Source organism: Leuciscus leuciscus (genome assembly GCF_965113295.1).
Source record: "Leuciscus leuciscus genome assembly, contig: HAP1_SCAFFOLD_389, whole genome shotgun sequence".
NCBI classification, from domain to species: Eukaryota; Metazoa; Chordata; class Actinopteri; order Cypriniformes; family Leuciscidae; genus Leuciscus; species Leuciscus leuciscus.
In genome coordinates, this window is record NW_028118350.1 from 42,681 (window position 1) to 55,558 (window position 12,878).

The window sequence follows — 12,878 nt, forward strand, 5'->3', positions numbered from 1 at the left end:
CTAACTGATTTTGTCATACATTTGCTCACCTTTAGTGAGGCACAGATGTTATTAAAACCTTTCATTTATGGAGTCAGATGAAGTAACGAGTAAATACATATGATTAATGTATTACAAATTTAACCAACCAATACTTTGCATGAGTGAGGACAGTACGCGTGAAACCTTCCCCGTGTATTGGCGAACCGGCAATTGGACAAATATAGCGAGCCTTACATGTATATATATAATTATATACACTATTATTTTAAAATAATGCATCCTCATTGACAAAAGACATTTATAGGCTATGCTAACAACACATAAAAGCTGGCGTTAGTTTTTCATTGTTTTTTTTATGTTCATGAAGGACACAAAATTGGAAAAAGACAACATCATTTTTTATGGAATGACCCAGATATTAAGAGCACGTGAAGATGCATAAAATATTGTATTAAATTACTAAATGTTCCTTTCCTCTTATTAGAGTATTTAGCCTGTTTATACTAAATAAAATAAATAAAACCACAAATGTACAGAACAAGATAAAAATAGTTCAGTTTGGTTGAGCGGAAAGATTGAAACCCTTCACAGGGGATTTGGGTGAGAACTGATGTTTGTCTGGGTGGTCTGTGTTTCATCCAACAGGAAATATCATATCAGAACATTATTGCATTGAGTGTTGTGTAATTATGTAACAGACTCTCTCTGGGTTTGGGCGGACACAAACTCAAGCCCATTTTTAACTAACCCAAAGCTGTGGAGCTGTGAAGGAAACTCCTCCTCTAACCGAGCTCACATTCCTTCTTGGACCGTTTTTCCCAAACGTGGGAGTCTATGGAGAGAGTGAGTGAGTGAGTGGAGGAGATGAGAGAAGGGGAGGAGACCAGCTAAGAAACAACACTGGACTTCAGACGAAAGTTTTCCGAAGATCTGTTGGTACGAGCACACACAAGGTAAGCTGCATTTTTATTTCTTCAACAACAGCGAGTATTTCCTCTCTTAAAATGAGTACTTCCAGACTTTTTAGAGCCTGATGTTCCATGGATGTACTGGTGCATAAAGAACCTATAGATCATCACGTTTACTTTAATGCACAAGAACCCTTAAGACCTAAAAGTCACACCAAGAATATGTCATTTCAAAAGAACCCTATAAAATAGTTCATATGATCCTGAACCTAAGAGTCAAACTATTTATGTTCTCCGAGACATTCTTCTGTTTGTTTGTTCATATAGAACAATCCAGAAAAATCTTAGATGTGGAAAAGATTATGTAATCAAAATGTGTCTGTTCTGTTCTGTGTGAGGTGTTTCTGTAGCTTTTATGATTGGTAATTACAGCTCTATAATTTAAAGAACATCTTAGTAAAGTCTTGCATGGCAGAGAGAGCGACTAAAGAGCAAGAACTGTCCGAATCTGTTCCAGGAACGCGTAACGAGAAGCAACTGTCCGGCTCCATCTCCTTGCAGCAGCAGTAGGATTCACCCGTGTCAACATCTCACGCACCCTGGACCGAGTAACAAGCACACCCTGTGTGCGCAACAGGGCTCTTATCATCTGAAACAGATTTTTTGAAAGGTTTCTAAATTGACACGAGATTCACAAAACAATGGCACACAAATGTGAATTAAATACAGCCTAAAGATAAAGACCACCAATTACCTAATTTCAGTGTTTATGTAAAAGTTTATTATGTTTTGTTTTATTTTCATATTTGTTCACTTAATTACTTTCTTCAATGCTACTGTTAAATACTGTAGCTAAAAACATAAAGCACTGTTTGTTTAATTTGTATATTAAGTTGTGTATGTGTAATGTGTGTCTTTGATCTTAATATTTAATAACAAAGAAAAATATAGCTGCGAGTAGCGATTGCGGGCCCAAGCCGGTGGCACCGCCACCCTGGTGCCTTTAGTTACACTAAAGCCACCGGGGTGGCGGTGTCACCGGCTTGGGCCCTCCATCGCTGCTCGCAGCTATATTTATATATATATATATATATATATATATATATATATATATATGTATGTAAAAAAATATATATATGTGTATGTATGTAAAAATATATATATATGTGTGTATGTAAAAAAAAAATATATATATATGTGTGTGTATATATATATATATATATATATATATATATATATATGTGGTGTGCGTCCACGGCGAGGAACGGGCAGAGAAGAGCGAACGTTTTTTAGTTCATTACTAATTCCATAGGAATTCATTGAAAACGCTCGCTCTGCACCATTATCCATGTCAGTGCGGACGAACATATTTTACTTTCCTTTTTTAAGTTAGCAATTCAAAAGCCCCCAGCGGTGTCACACATTGATTAACCGGTGGTAAAATATTCCTCACCGTCACATACCTAGTATATTTTTATATAGATACAATAGGCCTACCTGACTTTGAACACAAGAGGGCAGTATAGCACTATGAATGACAATTTATTTATTTTTTGGACTAAAAAAATATTCTGGATGTTTTTAAACTTAAACAATTCTTAAATTGAAAAAAAAAAGAATAAAATGGGTTTAGTTCTGATATTTGTATAATTTTATATAGAAATAAATGGTGTATAATTACATTTTTAGAAGATAGGAGGTTTTTAGTGTTTCCTTTTTTGACTTTACTTTAATCCCTCGCCATAGCAAAACCGTTTGAGATATTTATTATCTGTTTACAATTTAGCATCTTTAATGCATTTTCATCATGTTGAAAAAGTTTGGTGGGAATAAAATAAACCACTTAAGAGGAGTGGGTAAAAATTCAGAGGCTGATTTTGCAAAGAAACCCACATTCAAACCAAAATATCTGACTTCCTGTTGCTAGGATCTAATTACTGTAAATTAGAAAATTGTCCGGCTCGATGAGACCAATATGTGTACTGATTTTTGTGACTGTACATAAAATTAACCCCCTCACTTTTGTCAAAAGCATTTAGAAAGTGACACACTTCCTGCTGCCAGTTGGTGGCGCTATAACTTTGACTCACAATAGTTACATACATGTGATCGGCCTCTTACCACGAACACACTGCTGAAGTTTCATCAAGATCAGTTAATGTATGCTGAAGTTATAATACACTTCCTGTGTCCCATTATTCGCCTTTGCACATGTCTACTGGTTAATAAATGTGATGTGTCTGTCGAGTTTCATCCAATTTCAAGCATGCTAAGAGTCTCAAAAGCATCAAAAAAGAATATTAAAGTTTGATGCATTGCCATAGCAACAGTATCTAAGATATCAATAATCCTTTCACAGGTCTACATCTGCCGTGTGTCTACATTATAGACATAAAGTTTGAAGCAAATCGGGTAAAAATAAGAGAGTGATTTCAAAGCATTTTGAAAGTGACAAACTTCCTGCTGCCAGTTGGTGGCGCTATAACTTTGACTCACAATAGTCACATCCATGTGATCAGCCTCTTACAACGAACACACTGCTGAAGTTTCATCAAGATCAGTTAATGTATGCTGAAGTTATAATACACTTCCTGTGTCCCATTATTCGCCACAAATTCGTTTCCTCGCCACGGCCAAACCGTTCGAGATATCAAAAATCCGTTCGCAAGAATTCATCCTCAATGTCTTGACTTCATTCACACCGAGTTTGGTGGCGATCGGATGAATTCCCTAGGAGGAGTATTTCACTTTCCATTGTATGCGTTTTCCAAACAACGTATAATAACCGACTTCCTGTTGGGCTGGTGTAAAACTTAGAGCACGAAAGTTGTTCGGCCCGATGAGATCTATATGTGTACTGAGTTTCATATTATTACATGCAAGCGTGTTTGATTTATGGACCAAGTTTTCGGACACCATTCCAGGGGGCGCTGTCGAGCCCCCCTGCCACGCCCGGGTACCAGCTTCAGTCCGGCAGGTTCTGACGTGTGTGCAAAATTTCAAGAGTTTTTGAGCATGTTAAGGGCCCCAAAAGTGACAAAAAGGCAACAACAACAAAAAAAAACAAACAAAAAAAAAATCCTTACGGAAACAATAGGGCCTTCGCCCTTTCAGGGCTTGGGCCCTAATAATGACAAATATTTTTATCTTTGCCCCGTCTGCCATTCTTTTTTATTTTATATTTTGTTACCTAAGGCTTTGTTTTTAAAATATGGACATTAGTTTGGCTGTAATGCTCAGTCACAAAATAGTAAAACCAACATAAAAAAGAATTGTGATAAAATCGTGAATCGTGATTTTCCTGAAAAAAATCGTGATATGATATTTTTGCCATATCGCCCACCCCTACTGCCAACTGAAAATACAGTAGTAGATTAGAGTTACATAATATAGTTCTAAACAAATTCTACAGAATTAAACTGTGGCATTTACAGAAAATCACTGAACTGTGTTCATCTGTGCACCAGCAGTTGATGGACCGTGCTCCTGCTGTTCTTCCACACTCCGGGGGAGAGATGAGAATACCCGTTTATACTTAGATTTAAACTTAGATTCTATAGGCTACTCCACATAAAAATGTGAAGAAATGTGAATGTGTAGATTGTTTGATGTGTAGACACATAATATTAACATTACCTCTGTAGGCCTTTCTGTGGCAGCAGAAACTCTTTATCCCCATCGTCCTGTGAAGATGAGCATTTGGTCGAGTACACTTTATAACACTATTTGTCATAATTTCTGGTGTATTGAGTAGGCGACTTACAACTGCCTGGGGTTCTGTTGGGACAGGAGGCTCCAAAAGACAGATATTACCATCAGAATCTGTTGGGACCAACAAAAAACCCAACCCAAAGTAAAATAAATGGAAATATCAAAAATAGCCTATATAAGAAATAACACACATGTAAACCTCTTACATGTTATGAAGGCCCTTGGATCTTCGGGAGTGATTGGCTCTGATGAAGTCCCTCCAGGAATTCCCTCAGCCAAAAATGCTGCTGCACTGCTAGACACTGGATGCTATTTAGTTAGGCTATTTAATATGTCAAATTTTTGTAAAGTCAGGTACACCCATGATATGCTCAAGCCTTACCTGATTGAATTATGTTTTTATATTTAATTTTCAGCTGCTGCCATGTTCTTTTAACACCTGCAGGATTGCACCTACATGAAAATTAAAATAAGGTTGAATAACATTCTGTTCTTCCAGTTTCACCTCTGATATTATAACAGTTGGGTAAGTTACTCTAAAATAGTTATGAATTACTAACTACAAATGACATCTTCAACAGTGATTAATGTAATAATGACTATCTTTAGAAAGTATTGGTCTACTTAATACTAATTACTAAATCCCATATCAACCTCAACCACTTGAACAATACAAGGAGACAAGAATCTGCACTTTTAATGCTTTCAAATTAATATACAATTGCAATAACTTTTCTTGAATTGACCAAAGTGTGTAGAGGGAGAAGGTTACATTAAAAATATACCTTTGAAAAATGTGTTAAATATACAGAATTGTTCTATAGTCTAATGCAATTACATCAGATTTTACTTTAAACTACAGAAGAATTAAGAGTAATCCCTTTAATTAAATGACAGTATTTAGATTACTTGGTAATTAATTACACCCATCACTGTAGAACAGTAATTAAAATGTAAACTTACGCATTGAGCAGCTATTTTCTCCCTAGCTAACTCTCTGTCCTTCGCTGCTGCAGCCGATATTTGAAAAATAATAATAATAATATGTGTTCATACTCTCCATATGCTTGCAGAAGCTCATCCAGTAGTGATGTTACGTATGACACTGAAGCTTCGATGCGCGTATCACACAAGCACTAGTGAAGCCTTGTATAGGGGTGTGTATTGGTTTACTAGAGTCACGTGATCGACGACAAACGAAGCCTCACTTTCTGTCCAATCACGTGCGCGTTTCGCTTTGGGTGTCAGAAGGCTCGAACTCCAGATCGTATTTAAGGAGTCATTGTTGCCTCAGTCTGGTTGATGGGTTTGTGAGGAGAGTGCTGTACTTTGAAAGTTAATCAATATATTACATTTAAATAACCAAAATGTATTTTTCACTACTTAGGCTATTATGTTTTGTTGTTGTTGTGTCTTTTTGTTTTTGTAAAATCTTTGCACTTTTGGTGACTTACAGAGACAAACATACAGAGAGCTGAAGATCCACTTGAATACTGGAGAATACTGGAGAATGCAGAAACAAATCTACCCCCACCTTTATACATTGGCATTACAGTTTCTTTGTACCCTGGCCTCCTCTGTACCATGTGAAAGAGTGTGCAGTAAGGCACTGATACAGGATCCAGGAGACTCTTCGGCGGATTAACTCCATCGCCAGAGAGATGGTGAACCATGAGGTGTATGTGGACCCAATGGCCCGAGATCGCTGGCTGAACCAAAACCAAAATAACCGTGATAAATACAATAAGGTCAGAGATGCATTGAAAGAAATGTTCCAGAATATCCTGCAGATCTTCCAAAAAGCGTCAGACAAGATCCGTGTCTTTCGCATGATAAAGAAATGGAGCTGGGAAAGGTTAGACAAAAAAACAGAAAGTTTAATCATTCTGTACAGAAACGTGTAGGCCTATTATGTGTATTAACCGGTTAATAACGTAATTGTATTGCTCTGTTTAATATTTCAATTTGGCAATCAAATAGTAGGCTAGGGTATAGCCTACTGCTTATGCAAATGTAACGTTGACGCATTCAACGTTGACGCTCAGTTGTCAAGTCATAATAGGTATAGCCTATATGCTGCCATTAGAGGTAGCTAAATATACAGCGTGGTGAATGGTGGTGGCGCAATGGATAAGACACATGCCTTTGGTGTGAGAGACCCGGGTTCGAATCCGCTGTGAGACACCAATGTGTCCCTGAGCAAGACACTTAACCCCTAGTTGCTCCAGAGGCGTGCGACCTCTGACATATATAGCAATTGTAAGTCGCTTTGGATAAAAGCGTCAGCTAAATGAATAAATATAAAATATAAATATAAATATCGTGCAAAAGTTAATTTATATCAGCAATTCAACTTAAAAGGTGAAACTAATATATAGACTCATTACATGCAAAGTGAGATATTTCAAGCCTTTATTTGTTATAATTTTGATGATTATGGCTTACAGCTTATGAAAACCCCAAATTCAAAATTAGAATATTGTGAAAGGGTTTTCATAGCTGTATACTAGAATACCTTTAATCATACCTTTATATCTCGATCAAAAGATTGAGTACATAGTCCAAATATACTTTCTGTCAGTATAAGTCAAGTATAGCCTACTTAAGTGCAAAAGTATATTTCTGAAAAGTCAAGTATGCTCTCTTATTTTAATTTTAAAAGCAGTATAGGCCTACTAATAACACACTTGAATAAACTTTTTCGTATGCTATGGGCGCTTGTGTGAACGGAGAAAAACAGAATAACATTATAGGCCTATAGGCTATATTAAAGGAATAAATAGGCATACACGAAATATTATAATGTTTGTAAACATTTTGCTTTACCGGTATTTTACATTGTAATAATAAAATGCTAATTATAGCATACATGACTTAAAGCCCATCTCAATACCCTCCTCTCAAAAACGCAATTTTATATTAGTAGCATGTTTTTAACCATGCAGCAAATGTTTTAAAATATCTTACTTTAAACTGTTTAACTGACGTTTTTTCCTATCATTACATTTGGCCAAAATCTTGTGTTATAAAAGATGATGTTGTTGGTGTATTGGCTATGACTATATGGCAAACATCAGACTTATGGCCCGTTCACACCAAGGTAGACCTATACGATAACTATACAGATAGCGATAAAGATATAGTTCTAAAAATCGTTCTCGATATAAGAGAATAGCAGAGTCCACAACACACCTATAACCTAGAAGCACTGAGAAATGATATCGTTTGAATCACTTTCAGAGCATTTTTTTCCAGCTGATGAACAATAAAAACAGTAACAGCCAATCAGAATCCACCCTGCTTTAAAGAACTCGGGCATTTAATAAACATAATAAACAGAACGACACCGTCTGCCGGTGTGGACACTAATATAGTTATCTTTAAAGTTATCTTTGTAATTATCGTTCAGAACGGGCCTTAAGACTCTATTTGAGTTTTTTGAGTAAAGAAAATGGTGTACTTATTTATTATTAGAGTAGGCTAGCCTATAGGCAAAAAAAAAAAAAAAAGAAAGAAAAAAAACCTAAAAAATAATGTTATTAACCGGTATTTTAATGGACTATTCTTCTTAGTCTATTAACTCACTAGTGAATGACCTTCAAAGTAAAGGACAATTTCTCACATAACTCTTGTTCTCTATTCATCAGTAACTGGAACCAGAACCAGAACCAGAACCAGTCTTCCTAATCATCTTATGGATCCTGTTTCCATCAAAATTATTCACCAAAATAAATGACTGGTACACGATTGTTGTTGTATGTTTTTAATGTATGATGTATTTTCTTTGTAAGTGTTGTGTGTTGATGTGGAAATCCATCCGATCTAACATTTTAACATCAAATTGAGCCTAGGAAGAGGATAAGTTGAGCCACATGGAGATAAACTGTGCAATTGATTATGCCGAAGTAAAACTGAACATTTTACCTTTTGCTTTATTAAAGCAAGACATTTTTTTATACTAGATGACTTCTCAATATATCAGTGTGTGTGATCTCTGTGATGAACTGGCCATCTATCCCACCTGCAACGTACAGATCCGGTCTAATGCCACACACACACACATACACACACGGCACCAACGTCATTTATGTAAGTGCATTGCATATATGATAAACATTAATTTCTGCCTAATATATTTCCGAAAAGAAACAGACTCATTGGTCCAGTCAGCATAATTTATTCTGGATTAGAACATGAGCTCAAGGCACAATGTATTTTTTTCATTAGCATGACAATTAATGCATATTTTTAGGTCACACATTTGGAATGCATTCTGATTACTTTTACAGAAACACAAAATAAAATCCTGTTCAATCTTCGTGCCATATATCCCGGCAAAACAGTTCAGCTATGCCATACTGTATACAAAGTCAAATAAACACTAAGATTTTGGCTGCAACATGGTCTCTTAGATATATGGCATTAAAGTATATCTAAAAAATGTCTTTCAACTGAGTTAAGAACCACAGGCACAGATGATAGTTTTGACAGTCGGACCTCTCTGTAAATTCAAGGCAGTTTACTCTCCCATAATCACACATGATGTGCAGTGAAGGCAAAATACACATCATTTAGACAGGTGAACCCTGACCTCTGAAAGGGTTGCATACTACAAGTTAAGACATTCTAGTAGTCTAGGTCTAGTGTGAAATAATACATTTAGAAAAAAAAGAAAACAAAAATGCTGAAAAATGAACATTCATTTTTTATTTTTTTATGTCTGTTGCATGTCATTTTGATCTGAAAGATATTGAATATGCTGAATATTTCACCTCTGCTGTCAGTCTTGACAGATCTGTGAGACTGTGTTGAGGTAGGAGAGACGATATAAGCACACAGAATGTTATTTAAGGCATGTACTGATCCGTGATCAGTGTTTAAGAGGCTCTGGTCAGATCTGTTGACCTTTTCAACATTATTTACAACATTCAACTACTGTTAAATAAGTAAACATTGTATTAGTATTAGAGTAACCTGGTTCATTGGTGAAACGGCACCGTTCGGTTTTTGAGTGGTGTTGATTCAGAGATCGAGGCGTACAGTTATCATAACAGGTATGACACGATTATATGTCACTGTTACAGAAGGGTGTAATTATACGCAAATTATGGAAATGACAATGTAAACAAGTAAGAATTTAAAAAATAGATTATAAGATGTATTTTAGTATAGGCACTTAAAATAATCGCTAAACCTGAATTGCTACCAAATGTGAAAGTGCATGTATCATATGTACCACTACAAGGTATAAAACACATTTGTATGTTAGAATTAAAAGCTTTGGTTAATTTATGCATCTTAGAAAGACACTCAAATTTATTTTCTTACTCAGTGATTTTGTCTTGTTTTCCAGTACAAATATCTTAACATTTGTTTCAGAAGCAAAATTAATGTAATAATGTATATGAAAGCTCCTATATCTCGATAGCCCTATATGCCAGAATCACTCCTTTATTCCCACACTTAATGATATGGGTTTTCACTTTGGAAACCAATTGAATAGCATCTGTAACACCTGCACACTGAATCTATGTAGGCCTATGTTCTACACATGAACAAACAAAACTCAATAACTGTTATTTGATAAATATGACTAAATAAATTAATTATAGGCTACAATAATATTATTGCAATAAATAATACTATAATATTATAGTAGGCCTAAAACAGTTCATATTTTCAGAATTATATGCTCATTGAGACAAAAAGCTAAAATATTTTTTTTTGGTATTTTTAACGTGTTGCAACCGTCCCTGGGTCGGGGTCAGTTGCAACATCTGACTTCTTCCATTCAAATAAATACTGTGGACGATATGTCATATATAATCATCTTTAAATGGTATGGGTAATTAACAGACAGATGCAAGTTTAATATATACAAATTTGGTTGGTCTAGTCCAAATAGTAACTGAGAGAAATGCAAAAAGTGTTGCAACTGTCCCCGGCCTCCCCTACTTTAGAAACCAGCCGTGTGTGTTTTTGGATGATATCGATCTGGCTGGCATACATGGAGAGTTTAAATTATTATGAATATTAGCTGGTGTTAGGCCATGGATGTTAAAGGTGGTATCAGTGATTTCAGGGCCAAATTATATATTTTTTTTCACATTCATCTAATCTTTCCTAACGATCCGCTAGCTGCCCGCCCCATAAGCATGCCGTCTAAAAAACGCGTCTCTGTCTGTAGGCAGCCTAGGCTCTGAGATCTGCACACAAAAACAATTGAGTTCACCAACCACTCAAAACCAAAACAAATAGTGTGGCAACCAATCACCGACAGGGGGAGGGTGTTGTGAGGTTCTGAGCCAGCTTCTTCTTCAGCTCCCACTTCGCGTGCACGAGCACAAAACCTCACAACACCCTCCCCCTGTCGGTGATTGGTTAAAGTTAACTTTGAATCAAGTTTCATTATCCTTTGCTAAATTTCGAATCACATTGATCTATTAGGCCTTTAACAGGCTGATACTGCTGATTAACCATTTTTCTTAACCTTATTTTGCTAGCTTTTAATCAAGTAGGCGATTGTTTTACTTAGTCAGATCTATTTAAGGATCTGTGTAATAAAATCTAACCAAAAAATAATATAATCTTTTCATTTTTATCTTTAACACAAATATCAATAATTTTATTCTTTTTGTTTCAAACAATGTCATTATTTTTTAAATGATCTCTCACCCAGCTGTTGCCATGAGAATAGCTTTAGCTGCTGATGTGCCATTTAATCATTAATTACCTATCCTAAAATCCTATTTTTCCAGAATTAACTGATGGACATAACATGTCCTGCCTCTATTTGTTGGCAATACGGAATAGTTCATAATTGATCCATTGATCCAGATCATTAAATCTGTTACTTCATTTTGAATTAAGAAAGCTTTTTAGAATTTTGCTTTATGAGCAAATATTCTATTTCACTGAAATGTCTTAACTGTTTAGATTAATTTTAGTTTAAATTTAACATGTTTGGGTTACATTGCCACTGTTGCCTTTGGCTTGCTCAGTTGGGGATATTTTGGGGATATTTAATTTAATTTTATCAATCAATAAATTCCTCTTGAAACAAACTTTGTTGTATTATTTTAATTTAATACTGTGAAGCTGCTTTGATACAATCTGTATTGTGAAAAGCGCTATACAAATATACTTGACTTGACTTGACATTGGTCTTGGTCTTGGTTTTAACTTTGTGTCCCCTACATAATTATTTATTTATTTTTTAACACGTTGAAGACCTTTTTCAACAAAGCAAATCCATGTATCATTTCTGGAAGCCGGGCTAAATAAGCAAGCACTGTTACTGTATTCCTAGATAGACTAGACCCGCAGTCACCTCTCAGATATCAAATACAGACATTAGACAATACATGAAAGGATCATTTCAATAATCACACTGGTAACTTCTTTAACTAATAATAATCCAGAAATTAAATATGTTTCCCAAAATCAATCTCCTTTTGAAAGTTTTTCTTTTGCTATTTTAACAAATGGAAAAACCTAAAAAAATATTTTATTTAGTCATTAATTAATCGCTATAGAAGTTTACTCAATTATCTATTCGGACCTAGTCCGGCAAAGTAACTTATCCTCTCTTATTAGAGAACAACTATTAAATTTTTTATTATCTTTTTTATTTTTATTTTTTAACATCTATGATATCTGAATTAGGGTTCTAAACCCCTCAAGTTTCTTCAAAAATAGTCCCTAGATTATTTATTATCTTTACAGTAATGTACCTATTTAGAGTCCCTATACTCTACAGAATTAAGAAATTTTCCTCTTTCCAATTTACATGTACCTGATATATTTTCAAATTCATCAGTAATTGTTCAAACCATGAGATCTATATCAATTCTCAGTCGTACAGTTTGATTGAACCAAATAAAACATCAATAAAAATCACACAAAATTAATTATTCTGCTAAGCTTAAACCATTAGTTGGTCCACATCTTCCTCCAGATGTGTTGATCATCTCATTGCCCCATGGATATTCCATCTTCACCAGGGTGATTCTTTGCGAACCGTTGCAATGGGCTTTCCCTCGCTGGCAAGGGAGGAACATTACTAGCACGTCCTTGATCCCCCACTTGACGCTGTGCATTGTCGTTGGCGTTGACGTTGGCGTTTGCGCTTCGTTTGCGCTTCGTTTGCTGAGGCTGGTTGGTGTAGTTTAAGTCGAGATGCTTGGACGGAGGTGTCACCCCAGATGGGACCTTGTTTGTGGAGTGAACCACAAGAACAACCTGTGAATGGAGACCTTAAGTATTTTTGTTAGTGAC

General features: G+C 35.5%; 2 long non-coding RNA genes across 3 annotated transcripts; both read left to right on the forward strand.

Annotated features, from left to right (window-relative positions):
• Nucleotides 1-240: 240 nt before the first annotated feature.
• On the forward strand, nt 241-1,776 carry LOC309491626. The gene is made up of 2 exons (XR_014203220.1): nt 241-935; nt 1,408-1,776. It is a non-coding gene; the product is annotated as an uncharacterized lncRNA (long non-coding RNA).
• Nucleotides 1,777-3,348: 1,572 nt separating this feature from the next.
• LOC309491625 lies at nt 3,349-9,424 on the forward strand. Of its 2 annotated transcripts, XR_014203218.1 has the most exons (3): nt 3,349-5,127; nt 6,058-6,456; nt 8,249-9,424. It is a non-coding gene; the product is annotated as an uncharacterized lncRNA (long non-coding RNA). The 2 variants fall into 2 exon arrangements; XR_014203219.1 differs by lacking the exon at nt 3,349-5,127 and having other exon boundaries at nt 5,416-6,456.
• The last annotated feature ends 3,454 nt before the right edge of the window (nt 9,425-12,878 follow it).